At 54.1% G+C, this 15,182-nt stretch overlaps 1 protein-coding gene across 4 annotated transcripts in view; it reads left to right on the top strand.

Annotated features, from left to right (window-relative positions):
• The window catches only part of TNRC18 (trinucleotide repeat containing 18), a 53,975-nt gene that overhangs the window by 946 nt on the left and 37,847 nt on the right, over positions 1-15,182 (top strand). The gene's annotated exons all lie outside the window — the stretch shown is intronic.

Raw genomic sequence — 15,182 nt, 5'->3', positions numbered from 1 at the left:
TTCCCCCTTCTCAACGCGCTTCATCCTCGGGCAGCCCCATGGCTGTATCTCCATTTAAAAAAAAAAAAAAAAAAAAAAATAGTAGACACTGAAATATACGCAGTTTATTTTTTTTTTTTCCCACAGTCAGCTTTTTATTTATTTGTTTAAATTACTTTTGTTTTTTGGAGGTTTTTAATTTTTTAACCCTTTTCCGAGCTCCCTTTCCCAGCGGTCGCGGAGTCCGGCTCTGCTGGGAGGACGCTGCCGCACTCTCCTGCCCACACCTCCTGCTCGCTGCTTTCCCTGGGAGGACACAAGGCATTTCTGACCGTTTGATTTCCCTCTCTGGCTCTATTTTTAATTTTTTTTTTTTTTTTTTACCCGCTTTCTTTCCCCTGGGCGTGGAGAGGTGACTCGGAGTTTACTTTAGGCGTTGGGAGGGTGACAGGTTTTGCAATAATAAACCTGCTTTTCTCCCAGCCGCCCGGGATGAATGACTTTGAAATTTGCAAACCTGATTGCCAACATCTGCAGAGAAGGAAGCAGCCTGAATCGAGGGAAAAAGATTTATTAGTTTTAGACTAGGTGGCAGTGCCAATTTCCCAGGTGCTAAGAGGAGAGGTGTAAAGTGAATGGGGCTATGAAGCCAAGCACATGGGCAAACACCTTTTTTCTTTCCCTTTTGTCTTTTTTTTTTTTTTTTTCCCTTTTTTTTCCCCCCCCCCGGTTATTTTTTCCCCCCTCTCCTCCACCTCCTACTGCGGCAGAATATGATCTTCGCAAAAATTCATCTGGACAATCTCAAGCCAAACCGAGTGTGGGTTCTTGGTATTTTTAAAATTATTTTTTATTGAGTATTTTTTTTTTTTTCCATGTTTGTTTCTTCTCCCAAAGTTTCCTTTTCTGAAATCCAGGTAGGATTTTTCCCAGGAGGGAAGCACAGAGCTCTGACCTCTTCCAAGCTGACCAAGCTCTGTGATGCCGTCTGGGAGCTTTCCTACCGCACTGGGAGAAAGCCTCAGATTTGTGTCCCCTCGCAGAGAGAGTGGGGTGTGTGATACCTCCAATTATTTCTTTATTGAATTCTTATTTTATTTTTTAAATTATTTTTATTTTCCTTTTTCCTGACAGTTGTTTGAAATCCCCTTTCCCAGCATCTCAGTTGCGCCCGGTCTCCCCGGCACAAAGCTCAGCTTTTGTCACGGCAATTCCCAGTCAGGCAAAACTTCATTAAAAAGATTTGTACAATTAACAGCCGAAACTCCAGTTAAACCACAGCAGTGGGATAGGCAGGGATATTTTTGTTGTTGCTGTTTTTTACGGCTTTAACAATATCGCCTGAAATGATGATTGCTTCCTGCTACAGAGGGGCCCTTTGTAGGTTTGCATTCGCAGTGCTGTTGCTGTGTGGTTTTGGTGCTTTTTTTGTTGTTGTTGTGTTTTTTTGGGGGGGGGGTTTGTTTTGTTTTTAGGAGGGTTGGAATGCAAAGGCTTGTGCAAGGGGTTAAGAAAAGTGGGCAGGAGGCGAAGCCTTTAAATAGAGCCAGTTCAAACCGATCCTTAAATTCCGCCGGGTTGAAGAAAGAGACTCTTGAATCTGTCCCAGCGTCCTCCGAAAATAAATACGCCCCTGTAAAAATAGCATGATTGGCCATATTTGAGAATGCAGTTATGGCCGGCACCGACTCCTTGTTTTTCCCGTACCTTCTGCTCGTTCGGGCAGCCGGGCTCTCCTTCCCCAGCCCCTGTGTCCAGTGACCCCTGGCTTGGCTCCTCTCCGGGGGATTTCTGCTCCATGGCAGCGTTTTGGGGGCCGGGGGGGACAGGGATAGAAGCTCCTTTGTTGGAAGTGCTTGGAGGGAGGAGGGAGCTGGAGGCTGAGGAGGGAGCTGAGCCAGCCCTGCATGCGGGGATGCCATTCCCTGTCCCCCCCTGTACTCTTGGGCATCTCCCCATCCCTGAGGAGGGCAGGGGGTGCTCCCCCGATGGGAATTGAGGAGGGATAGCAGAGGAAAGGGACTGTTTGCAATGGAATTTTATGCCTGGAGCTCGCTGGGAAGACGAAAAAGGCTGCAATCGATGGAACGAGGCAGCTGAGTCCATTAAAGCAATGGCTCGCTCCGCTCTGCAGCAGCTCAAAATACGGAGGTTTATAATTTTACTCCTTCCCTATGCCACTGTCTTTGGGTCCCGGTCTGGGCTCCATCCCAGAGGAGCGTGTTGTTCTTGGCAGGCTCTGTGTTTTGGGGGAGGTGGAAAAGGCTCCCTCGGACAGATTGCGAAGGGCTGCTCTGGGACCGTGTCCCTGCCAGGCAGCAGCCAGGCTGTGTGCGAGCAAGGATCATACCCAAAAACAGACTCCTCGAGTTTAAAACAATGTTCATAGCAATTAATAAAAATGGGCTTTTTTGCTGTGTGCTGAGGTATCCCTTCTTGGGTGGGGGGCTGCAGGAACAGATCTGTGTTTATATAAAAGGATGCTCAGCCTCTTCCATTAAAATATGCTTCAGAAACACTTTTCAGGGCTCGGGAAAAGGGACACGCCACTATGAGCAGGGATGACTGTGTTAAATCCAGCTCCAGAGTAGTGGCTGGAAGAAAATCGGGGCAGACAGAGGGGAAAGATTTTGGTTTCCCTGCTTTCCTACTTCACATTAGCATGTGCATTCAAATGCAGGGATTTAAGGCAGATTGGAGACCGTCCTTGCTTCCAGGCCTGCTGTGCCCGGGGAGAAGTTTTCCAGACAGCTGGGCCAGGTAGGAGCATAGGAAAAGAAATAAAAATGCCCTTCCATCCCCCAGGACAGTGCTGCTGTGCCAGCAAAATCCCGCCGTAGCCATCCTTATAATGGCAAAATGGTGCTTCTGCTGAGCCCGCAGATTTTGCAGGAGGCCTTGCCGTCGGCAGTGCCAGTGGAAGCACAATTCTCTCATCAAACTGCATCCATGCTAAACTCACTTTGCTGACAGAGAGACCGGGATAGCACGGGTTGGGCACCGGAGCCATCCGTGCCGGGCTCCTCCGCGCTGCTCGGAGCGCGATGGCTCCTGGACCAGCCCGTGGTTCAGCGCGGCTCCTTTAGGTCCTGTTTTGATGGTGCAAGGAAAATACCATCGGTGTTTAATGGCCCTTGAAATCGCGGTTCCCCCTCCCTGCCTGCCCAGGGGGTGGTTCGAGGGGGGCTCCTTGGGGCAGGGACACCGGGAGGAATGTGGACGGGCCAGAGACCTGCCTGGGAGGATGCTTCCCCTCCCCTGGGGCCCTGGTGAAACGAGATGCTTTTTGAGATGTGTTTTCAGGCAGAGCAGGGAGTGTGCCTGTCCCAGTGGGGCTCGGGGAGGTGGTGCTGGGCAGCGATGTTGTGCTGGGTCCCGTCACACGCTGCTCTTCACACTCGGCATCCCCGGGGGTGGAGGAAGTGCTCGGCCATGGAGTGATGTCCCTGCAGCTCCCTTGGGCTGGCGGCCAACTTGCAGGCTGTGAGGAAGGCAGGAGCAGTGTCTGGGCTGAAGTGGTGGAAAAGGCACTTGCACGTTTTTGGGAGTCTCCCACCCTGAGCTCCCTGTTTTCTCTGATGTCCCAGTGGTTTTTCCCAAGGTCCTTTGGTGGGCTGTGGGGTGGCATCTCCATCCTTCAGGAGCAATGGGAAGGACTGTCCAGCCTGTGCTGCATACTCCGTTGTAGTGCCCATCCCAAGCAGTGATAGCTGGTTAGGGATGTTGGGCTTGGAACATGGACAGGAGCCCAAGGGCCAATGTGGTGACGTAAACTTGCTCGGAGCAAGGTCCTGCGGGATCCTCTGCTGTGTGAGGCTTTCCAACACCTTCCCAGGTGAACGGGCAGGAGTCTGTCCTTGCCTCTGGTAACAGAAGGCTGGTAAAGGTGTCATTTATTAGTGTGGTTTCTAGCAGCCTTTCTCCCACTTGGAGTGAGCCTTGCCTCCTACTCAGTACAGAGTCTCCTTGGTAGGGTCGGAAAACCACTGGTCCTATCCCTGACTGATGGTGTGCCAGAGAAAATCTGATCTGGAGGATGAGCCGGCACTAGAAATCCTAGCCAGGGGTGGCATGGGGCACTGGGTAGGTCCCTGGTGTTGGGGACAAGCTCCTGCTCTTTCCCAGCAGAGCAGCTGTTGGAGAAATGGAAATCGCTGGGAATTAATCTCACTGCAGACGTGGTTAGCAGAGCTGGGCTTTCGTAAGGGAAATTTTAGATCTTCTTGCTAGGATAACCCAGGGTAAAGCTGAAATTAGTTTATAATTATATAGTAAATAACCCCCCATCTTGTCATTTCACCATCTTCCGATGAATATGGAAATGAACATTGTTAAAGGGAATTAACGTCATTATGGCAGCCTTCCAGGTGAGCGCCTTGCGGTTCGACCGCGGCCGGCGCGAGGGTGTCGGATCACCTCCCCGAGCTGGGGTTAGCGCCCGACGAGTCCAAACAAGGCCCCCTGTGTTTTCACCGTGTACTAAACTGGTCCAGTTAAAGCTCCGGGCAGGAGGTGGTGCAGGGAATCGGGGCCAGCCTGGCATGTGCTGACACGAAAGCTGCCGTGCCGGGACGAGGAGATGTTGGTCTGGGTTAGGTAACGCGATCCAGCATCGCCTGCTCGAGGTGCTGAGGACAAGGGAGTGCTTTGTTCAGCCTCGCTGCTGAAACGGAGAGCGCGGTGTGCCCTGAACAACCTGAAAATGCAGGCGGGGTGGAGGAGCCGAAGGCAGCCCCGAGTTCCCTGCCCGTTGGATCCGGGGCGAGGGAGCAGTGCTGTGTCCAGCTGCACAGCTTCTCTCTGCTTTTCCAGATGAGGATGCTCTTTAAAAAGCAGAGCTGGGGAGGGGACCGCTCCGATGTGGCTGCCTCACCCTCACCACGAGTTACTGGCAGTTTCCTTCTCCCGGCGTTTCCTCCCATCCCCACGATTCTGTCTGGCTGCGCTCCGGGATGGCACAGCTGGATTGTCCGCAGGCATCGCGACGCACCCACCGACGCCGTCCCTCTCTGCTGTTTATTTGCTTTGCTTATTGTTCGCTTCTCCCCAGCTCTTAAACACCAGGGGGACGGCAGCCACACAGCCCCTGGAGCTCCGTGCCCGTGGGGGACGCGCGGCAGGAGCCCCCGATCCGGCAGCGACAGTTGGGCTCGCTCCCCACGCCGCCAGGATCAGCTGTTGGGTGCACAATATGCTCCCGTTTTCCTCTCCAGCTGTTGCTGCTGACGGTTATGGGAAGCGAAAGGTACTTGAGAGTTTGGCATCGCTAAATCAGGGAAGTGATGGGCAGAAAGGAAGGGCTGAGGGGGGGCTATGTGTGTCTGAGGCTGGGTTTTGTTTAAATCCAGACAGATTGAAATAGTGGCAAAAGGATCGAAGTGACCTTGGGAATAAATTTTATTGCCAGCGTAGCAGTGGCCAAAGAGCCATTTTGAGGGAGCTGGATGCAGGCAGGCAAGCCAAACATGGTGGGCTCGGAGCAAGGGAAGGAGCAATATTCAGAAGGGAATATGTCTTTTTAGAGAAATAACAGAAATTTTAAGGCACTTAGCCCTGCCTCTCTGGAGCTGTATCCCCGGCAACTTCTGCAAAGGCTGCTCCTGCTTCTGTCTCCATCCATCTTATCCTGACACATCCCTGCCAGCAAAGAGCCCTTTTTACCTTCGGTAGTTGGATGTATTGCTCCTAATTCCCTTCATGTCCCCATCCCTTCTCAGCAGAATTCCCTGTGACTTGAATACGCTTTTAACGCATTTGATTTAATTGCTTTTAATTAAAAAAAAAATAAAAATGATATCGACAGTGTGCTGGGGAGGAAGGGTTTTGGGGGGATCGGGCTGTGTGCCGCTCGCAGGCGCTGCCGGGCGCTGTGTGTGGATGTAGCAGCTCCCGTGTTGTCGCCAGGCAGTGTGTGTCATCCTGGTGTTTGTGTCCTGCTCTGCTGGGTGTGGGGACATCCCACCTGCTGTGTCACGCACAAGCCAAGCAGATAATGCTCCAGCGAGTAGAGATGCGGGCGGGTGAGTGAAGCAGGGTGCAGGCTCCTTGCTGGGGTGCGGGTGGAAGCCCCGGCTCTGCTGGGATGGGAAGGGCACGCTGTGCCAGGCTCCTGGAGCGTGCAGCGTGCCGGGGTTTCCCTTTGCAATCCCCGCACTGCAGCGGGGCTTTCTCCCTAATGAGATTAGTGACACAAAGCAGCAATTCTTCTGCTACTTTTAATGGATGTTCGGGGTTTGTGTGGGATCGGAAATTCCTACTTTCATCAGATGAGCCTTCTCTGTGACTATTTTGTGGACAGATCTTCCTTTCCTCAGCTTCAGGGCTGACAGTCATATTGGCACAAGTGTTTCCTGCCCCCCTCTGCTGCCTGTTCTCCTGAGCCCTGGACACGATGGATTTTATCTTCTGTCCTGCTTTGAATCTTGCCATCACCCCAAGCTGCTTCCATCTTGTGGAGGACACAAAAGTTTGGTGGCTTTCCTTGGACACACTAAACGCAGCTGGGGGGAGGGAGAAATGCAAAAGTCACTCTTGAACCCTTTTTGCAGGTCTCCCTAGCTGAGATGTGCAAGCACATTCGTGTGTGTATGTACATATATAGGGCACCCGTATAGTGCCTCACCTGATGGAGGACTGGCTGTCCCTGCTTGGTGTCATCGGGGCCAGCCTGGCAATTTGTCAAGAGCCCAAGGGCTGTGCTTCAATTTGAATACGGATTTGCATAATTCATCAGGAATTAAACCATGCTGCCATAATATTTGCCCGTGTGTTTATCTCCCATTATCAGCAGAGAGGAGGTGCGGGGTCCTGGGCGTTTGCTGGTCGCAGATACACCTTTGCTTCACGGTTCAGTGCCTTTTCTGGTGCAGAAGAGGTGGGGTGGGCTGATGTTCAGGAGGGTGTGGGAAGGGCAGGAGCCTCTGGAAGGAAAAAAGGTGTGGGGTCAAAAGGAGAGGCTTGGAAGAGGCTGAGCTCTTGAGCCTGGTTTCCTAAGGAAAAGAGTCTTATGAGATTGTGATCCATGTGTGGATCCCTTTCTTCCACCCCCAAATGCCTGCAGCCTGTTGCTGAATTTTTCCCAGGGTGGTTCAGATCCCTGCAGATGCTGTTTAAGTCAGTGCTGGGCTCTGGGAGAGGGATGCATTCACTCCTGTGGCACACGGATCAGCACATCCAGCTTCACCTTGCACTTACTGTGTCCTGGCTATGTATGTATGTATGTATCCAAGGGGAATCATGGAGTCGGAGCTGATGAATTCGTTTGGGTCACTGGCAGTGTCCTTGCTGCAGCCCTGGGGTGTCTCTCAGAGGCAATCCCCTCTTTCTGCTGGCCCCCTGTGTTGTGCTCAGTGACTGCTGAGCACGCAGGCAGTGGTGGTGTGCCCAGGTCTGATCGTGGGGCCGTGCCTCAGTTTCACCTTGCAGTGCCACCCCCTTTGCAAAGCACCCTGAGAGGTGCTGAGCCGCAGCAGCCGCTTTGCAGACGAGGGTTTAAAATAAGCACCGACGGAGGCTGCGTCTCCCGGGCTTTGAGTCATCCCGGCTCGTGCTGACTGCGCCTGGCAGGAGCCTGGGAGGCAAAACAAACCCACATCCAGCTGCCACCTCCCTGCCAGATGTTACTGGTGGTGTGGCTGGCTGGGTTTCGGTGGTGGACCCACCAATGGAACAGATGGAGCTGCTGTGGGGAGATGCCACCTCGCAGGTGGCTGTGGTGAAACCCTGGTGGAATTGGTGGCTTGGGGCAGTCCTCAACTTGGGGACTTGCAGTTGGGCCATTGGGAGGAAAGGGGTGAGATGAGGAGCCCTGGTCTGGCACTGTGCAGGCCTGGGTTTGCAGGATGGGGGTTGCTGAGGTTCCCTCCAACACTCCTGACCTTGGCACCATTCTGTCCGTGAGCTGTTACTGTGCTGGACAGGAGGACAGGCAGGGAGGAACCCAGGGGTGATCCTGCAGTGAACCCCAACTCACCACCCCATGCAGAGGTAAGGCAGCCAGGACAGCGGGTGTCCATGGCCAGGGAAGGGAAGCAGAGGAGAGGAGCAGGCAGGTGGCATTTACCTTTCTGTGGGCACCTGGTGCGTGTCCAAGGCTGGTGCTGCCCATCACACAGCAGTGTTTAATTTCTCAATGGGAGGGCAGGGAGATGATGCTGCACAGTCCCATTTAACCTGCTGGTGACCTGATCTTAAGTCATCGTGGCTGAAAATAGACCGTGTTCCCTCCGGGGCACGGCTAATGGTGCTGGGAAAGCTGGGATCTCTCTTTGAAGGCTGATTTAATTGCTGCTGGCAGGCACGGTGCAGGTGATGTGGGGACCAGCACCGGTGCCATCCCACAATAACCTCCCCCACTGAGCTCCTGTAGCTCTCCTGGCTCTGGCAGCGAAGGGTAACGAGCTCTTTTCTAATGAAGGCACGGGACAGTGCGTGGGTGGTGCTGGGTTAAATGCACAGGCAGGGCTCAGGGAGGGGGGAGCTCGCTTGTTTGTATTGTCTTCTGCACTGAGTTTGGGTGATTTAAAAAAATAATAAATTATTTAAAAGTGAGGTGGGTTAAATTTCTGTGCTTAGGAAGGAGGGGAAGCACCTGTACTGAAAGTGTGCATCCAGTGCCAGGAGCAGAGTCAGCCCTGTGCTGGGACACAAGTGGCTAAAGAGTGTTCAACATGATGAAGGGTGAGCCAGAGCAAAGGCATTTTCATGCTGTCCTCGAAAATCAGGAGAGGAAGGCGAGAGTGCAATCTAGCATCCAGTTTCTGCATTCCTGGGGATTCTGCTGATCAGTTTGAGAGTTTAAATTATTATTTTTTTCAATTTCCATACAGCATTTTAGTAAATGTACAGCTGAAGACTCCACCATGTCACTCCTTGCTGTTCAAGGAGAGCTGTGTGGTTGTGTAGTGAGAGCTTGGAGGTTTTGGTGGACCCCCATTGGAGTGTCAGGTTTAATTATGGCAGTGGAAAAGGAGAGACATCCAGCGTGGAGGGGGATTTCAGGCTGGGGGCATGTGGGAGAAGCTTCTGCTGTAGCAGTTGGCAGTGACCCAGGAGCACTGACACTGGTTTGAGTGTCAGGATTAGCGTGGGACCAGGTAAGTGCTTCCCAGACCTCATGTTTCAGGCTGGGTGGACTGGCTGCATATCATGTCAAGAATCCCACTGGGGTGGTTTCCATCTTGGCCCCTCCAGTGTGAGGAAAAGTCACCTTCATTTTGCCGGAGCGATTTGTGTCCCCACCTTGGTGGGTGGCTTCTTGCTGTCCCCATGGAGATGCTGTTAATGGGGAGCTGGTCAGTGACCTTGTGGGGGATCTTCAGAGTGTCCTGTTGGTGTCCCTTTCCTGAGGCATTGGCACACATTGGATTGCCTTTGTTTTGTTGCATGGTGGAAACTAAGTCTCCAGGACATTGGGGCAGAACCAGGCATGAACACCAGTCCCTTGAGCCACTTCCCATTTTCTCCTCCTCTGCCATCTCCAGGCTGTTGGGGCTGTTCCAGCTCCAGGGTGAGGAGGTGAGCGGCGGGGCTCGGCCTGATGATATTTATTTACATGGGAGCAGGGATCCCCCCCATGCCCTGTGCTCACACCCTGCCCTTCAGTGTCCTGTGGCTGTGGGGGGCTGGTGATCCACCACCAGGGTGACACAGCAGGGAAATCGTGGCATGGCATCGGCACCGGGGGAATGGCTGAGGGAGGGCTGGTCGGAAACCTGGCGCGAGCGTGCGGCGTTCCTGTGCTGACGCAGCTGCGAGTGATAGTAAATATTGAGCAAGAGCCACTTAAAAATAAAGCAGCCTGGACACAGATTCCCATGTGGAATAAAATAAAATTAAAAGAAACAATAGAGAGCTGTGCTGAGCTGGAGGGAGAATTCGCCTTGGCTTTTAAGGTAGTGATTTTTGCAGCTGAAGGAAAGCGGCGCGGCGCTGTTCAAGCCAGCAAAGTCTGGGAGTGTGGACCCCCCGCCGGAGGATGCTGTCTCCGAGCTCGCCAGGGCCCTTAGAAGATTAAATGGGGAGTTAAATTGCCCTGGCTGTTCTGGATCCTGGGGATGGGATCGAAGGCTTTCAGGGGATGCAGAGAATTGAGGTTTTAAATTAGGGCTTTGAAGCTCCTGCCAGTCCCGTGGCATGGGGTGTAAATATGGCTTTTGGGGCGGTTTTTGGCGCAGAGAGTGGTGGGTTGTGACAGCAGCCTGGGGCTGCTGGGGACAGGGATAGGGACCAGCCGCCGCTGGAGTCCAGGCACATCTGATCCGAGGGCTTTGGTTTCAGCCTGGCATGTTCAGGAGCTCGTATCGCTGGTGTCTCGTGCATGGCACAGAGTCAAAGCGGCTCCGGTGCCTCGGGTGTCACTGGAGCTGCCCCGGCAGGCAGGGGAGGAGGTGGCAAAGATTTACACTGTCAGCACTCCGGCTCGCAGCTGTTTGCAGCCATAAACGTGTGCATGAGGAATAGCTGCGGCTGTGCCTCACCGAGCTGCGTGGGGCAGAGATGGGGAGGTGTGTGCTGGAAGCCCTGAAAGTCTTCCCTGGGAATCTGCTGCTTCTGCAGGGAGAGGATGAGGGATGCACCGATGAAGGCAAGCACAGGCAGCTGGGGTGGTGTCCGTCCTGCTGGTGGTGGGAAGGTACTGACTGTGCTTGGACTTTCCCTGCTTTCCTCCCCTCCCTGCCTGCCAGGGAGGATGTAAGCGTTTATCCAGCTGTTTGTGGCATGGACTGTTGTCCCAGTTGGCTGCCTGTGAGGCACTGCGAGCTGGACTGGGGAAGAGGTGATTGTGCTCCCGGCCAAGGGCGGCTGCAGCTCCTGCTCTGTGCTGCACACAGCAGCCAGCTGAGAACTGGCTGCAGCCAGGCTGCAAATCTCCCTTGAGTGCCCAGAGTTCAAAACATCCCATGGAAATAAACCCAAATTCTCGCTGCTGTGTTTCCCAGCCCTAGTGGGCTCAGATTGGAGGGTCCAAGGGGTCAGGCTTTGTAGCTCAGGCTCTTCTGTGGCCACAGCCCTAGCAGAGCACTGCGTGGTGCCAGCATGAGTCCTGACAGTGTGTTTGTCCATCATGGCCCGGGGAGGATGGGGCGAGATGCTGGCGGTTGGAAATATTTCATAAATGGCAGAAACGTGTAACGGGCAGATGTGGCTGATGGGGGAGATTTACTTCACTTTTCCAGGGGTGCTGGAGGCCACTGGTCTTCCGGTGCCAGGGCTGTGGCTTCTCAGACAAGGATGGCTCATGCCCTGGGCTCAGCTTCAGGGTGTGTTTTGCAGCCAGCAGTACACGTGGCCACCTATTATCCCACACCAGCCACCGGGGCTGTCCAGCTGTGCTGGACTTGCTTAAAGGTCTTTTCCAACTGGAAAGCTGTCCAAAGGCATGAGCAAAGGCTCTCTGGATGCTGCTTCTCTGTGGTGTGCTGGTGCTCTTGGTTAGTTCGGAAACATGGAACCAGACTGGGAGAGTGAATTCCCCACTGAAGGGTGTCTCTGTGTTGCTCCCACTTGCTGCTCTTGACCCTTCATGGGGGTCCAAGTGAGCCATCCCCTCTGTAGCAGGTTGGCAGCAAGTGTGGAGGGCAGCGTGGGGATGCTGAAGGTGCCAGTTCACCTACAGCAGAGGAGGGGTGGAGCAGCTTTCCCAGTGCTGGCACACACCCGTGTCACCTCAGGCATGTAGCCTGGCTCATTGGCCGGAGCTGTGTCCACAGGGGAGATATGTTCAGTTCCAGCATGTTGCCTCTAGCATGCCCTCCTCCTGCCTGGCTCTTTCACGACCCAGGCTTGACTGACTTGTCCAGCTGGGACTGAATTTTAGGCTTGAGGTGTGAGGGGCCAAGTTGGAGAAAGCTCCACAGATTTAAAACTCCAGTGGCAGCCCCCTGTGCTGCAGGCGTGGCCGCCCGCCCTCTTTCTCCAGCTCTGCCTGGCAGTGCTTTCTGTCCACTCCCTCCTCGCAGGGACCTTTGGCAGCCCCAAGCGGGCTGAGCACGTGGGGTCTGTTTCCTTCCCACTTCCCCCAGCGTGACCTCCGGCCTCCAGACGTTTGGTGTGTGGTTTGTGCGGTCGCTGGTATCTCATCTCCTCATCGGTCACATCCCCTCTCGGTGGTGAGTCACTCGAGGCCGTACCTCTTCCCCCAAACCCGTGCCGTTTTCGAGAGCTGAGCAAAGATGAAGAAGATGTTTTCGAGTGGGCTGACACATCTGGACCCGCCAAGTTCCTCTAATAACAGCCCTTAGTGATTTATGTCTCAATTTTGCAAAACGGGTATGTTTTATAATCTTGGAACTGGAAAGGAGGAGGACAGGTGTGCTCATCCACTGCGGCAACTGGAGCATCACAGAGGTTGCATTTTGGCTGCTGACTAAAGGGATAAAGTGATTTGAGGGACAATCTCTGTGCTCTGAACCCTTTTACCCTCCAGATCTGGGCTGCTTTGGATCATGTGTGTCCCTGCTGGCATGAGATGGGTGTTGGTGGTGCCTTTCCCAGGCGGTCAGAGGCTGAGCTAATGGGCACATGCATGTGTTTGGCGTGGTGTAACTTGGCAGGGAAGGGGGGCACAGCCAGTCTGGGCTTGGCAGTGTTGCCAACTCGCACCTCCCTGCCTGTGCTGTGGTGCCAGACCGCCTCTGGGCAAGCAATTGGCTGAAGGAGCGTGGCTCAGCCTGCTGAGGCCTGTCGGCGTGTCTCTGGGCAAAGCGGATCTTGTGCTGGTTCAGCAAACACTCTGGCCCCAGGCAGATGGAGATGGTTGTGGTTTCCCCTTTTCCCCTCCCTTTCTCCTGGCAGAAGCCCATGGTTGGGGTGAGCTGTGCGTTGCTCACTGCGGTAGAATTTCTCCCCTTGGCATCGCTTTCTGGCACGGAGATCCAAGGAGGCAGCGACTCACCCGCGGCCGCCTCCTGCGAGTGCAGCTCCTCAGCACATGGAGGAGCAGCTTCACCTCCAGGTCCTGCCCGGGGCACTGGGGCAGCAGGTTTTGGGCTACGTGCGAGTCTTTATGCCAGCAGCCTGTCAGCATGGCTGCTGGAGGGCTGTACGGAGGAAGGGATGTTCTGGCAGTGCCTCGAGGCTGGATTTGCATTGGGTTCATCCCCAGGAAAGCTGTGGTTCAGATTCCTTCTCCCTACTCCAGCTCTGGTTCCTGGCAGGGAACAAACCAGGTAAATACAGCCTGTGCAGCTTCTTCAGGCCCTTTGCAAGGGAAAACAGTGTCGCTGGTAGACCTGAGGCTGGAGTTCAAGTGTTTCTCTGGTTTTGCTGATGCTCAGCTGTGTGATGCACCAAGTCATTGCACCTGCCTATGCCTCAGTTTCTCCACCTGCAGAGCTTTGGAATGTGCTTTGAGCTCCTGTGTTGGGCTTAGATCTCTCCAAGGAGTAGCGCTGCTGTTGTGGGCTTCTGGAAGTTGCTGGGAACAGCTGCCTGGTCTGGTGTGAGGTGGCTTTGGGGTTGGCTGGTGGCATCAGTTCTGCTGCTGTTTCCCAGCTGGTATGGTGACACTGCCCTGCAAGGTTCCCAACCTGTCCATCTGAACCTGTCCCCAGCCTGGACACTTTGCATTCCCCTCCTGCTTCTGCAGTCCTGAGCTGAGACGGGGTCACTCTAGCAGGATGTGATGATGCTGACCAGAGAAGAAGCCCCAGAACATCTGGAGCTGGGACTGAGTCTGTGTTATCCCTTGCGGGATATGATGCCAAAAGCAGGGAGGTGCCCTCGTAGGACCACGGATGTAACTGGTAGCAAAATGCCTCACATCAAAAAGCTGTGTGTAGGTGTCCCTGTGCCTGATGGCAGTGCTGGAGTGTGTTCCTTCCCTGGAGCCCTGCAGGTGGCTTCATGTCCTTACACCACGTGCAAGTGGGGACATGCCATGGGCATCTGTGCACAGTGGTGTCTGCAGCATGGGATGCGTCTCGCTGTGATCCCCGTGCCGGTGTTTCCGCCTGCTGGAGCAGCTGGGATTGATGTCTGGCTGGGAGAAGGGGCTCACGTGGGGACATGTGCGGCCGGAGCCTCCAGGCTGGTGTGGCATGGGGTGCTCCAGGGGCTTTGCCATGCTGCAGACATGTGCTCTGCCAGATGGGACTCCCCTTGGAAATGTGTCACTCCTGCTCCAGATGCTGGCTCCTTGCCAGCCCAGTCCTGCAGGAGCGGTGACAGTGACACTGACACGGCCGAGGCATATACAGTGTGGAGCAGCACTGCTCATAGAGCTCTCTCCAGCTCTGGAGTAAGAAAAGGTGTTTGGAAACGCTTCAGTGTGAAGGTTTTGGGGTTACCAAGGAGAGGCGTGAACGTGTGTACGCGTTTCGCGCCTTTGCAGCGCTGTGCTCAGGGTTAAACAGCAGGTTTTACCTGCTGGGAACGGGCTCTGCGTTGAACTGCACGGGCACAGCAGCTCCCCTGGTCCCGCTGCTGGAGGGTTGGCGTGTGCGGGTGATGCCGCTGGGATCTGTCGGGCGATGGATGCGGGCCAGGAGCTGTGCGGAGCGCCGCGTCGGTGAGGCACATATGCCGGGATGCAAACATGTACGCGAAAGAGATCCTGGCTGTCTAAATAATGTGAAATATTGACTAGCTCTCGCAGATGGTGCTCCACGTGCAGCTTCGGCGGCTGAACTTCTCCGTCTCCCCTTGGGTTTTGGTGTGATGTTGTTTTGAGCCAGTTGGATGCCGGACTCTTGACAAACTTGTTGCCTGGTTGCTTTCAGTGGGATCGTTGAATTTGGGGGAAGTTGGTTGTTAATGTGGGCTGAGAGGAAGGGAGAAGGGTTGCAGAGGGCTTGACTGGTTCCTTGCAATTCTCCTGATGGCTTTAACTCAGTTTTTAAATTATGGCATGGACTGGGATGCTGGTTCTGGTGAAGGGTTGGGTTTGTAGTGTTGCACGGGTGTCGTTTGGTGGCAGTGTTGGAGAGGAATTGCTGCCTGTAGCAAACAGAGTGTGTGTTATTACCACTATTACGGTGATTGTATTCACTGAGGAAATGCTGATGAGGATGATTTGCATGAGGGCGTTGCTGGGGACCCAGTGTCCAGGACATCCAGACCACTGGCAGCAGGGTCGTGAGGATGTGCTGCTTTCATATCAGCTCATGGATGGTTGTCACACTTTCTCCTCTGTTTTGCCTTCCTCTGGGATAAGATGCTGGGTTTGGTATGTGAAAACGCACTTTTTGTGAGCTCCTCTGGAG

Source organism: Cyanistes caeruleus, chromosome 17, assembly GCF_971803275.1.
Source record: "Cyanistes caeruleus chromosome 17, bCyaCae1.hap1.1, whole genome shotgun sequence".
NCBI classification, from domain to species: domain Eukaryota; kingdom Metazoa; phylum Chordata; class Aves; order Passeriformes; family Paridae; genus Cyanistes; species Cyanistes caeruleus.
Note: the sequence above shows the minus strand (reverse complement) of the source record. Positions and strands in the feature narration are given on the sequence as shown.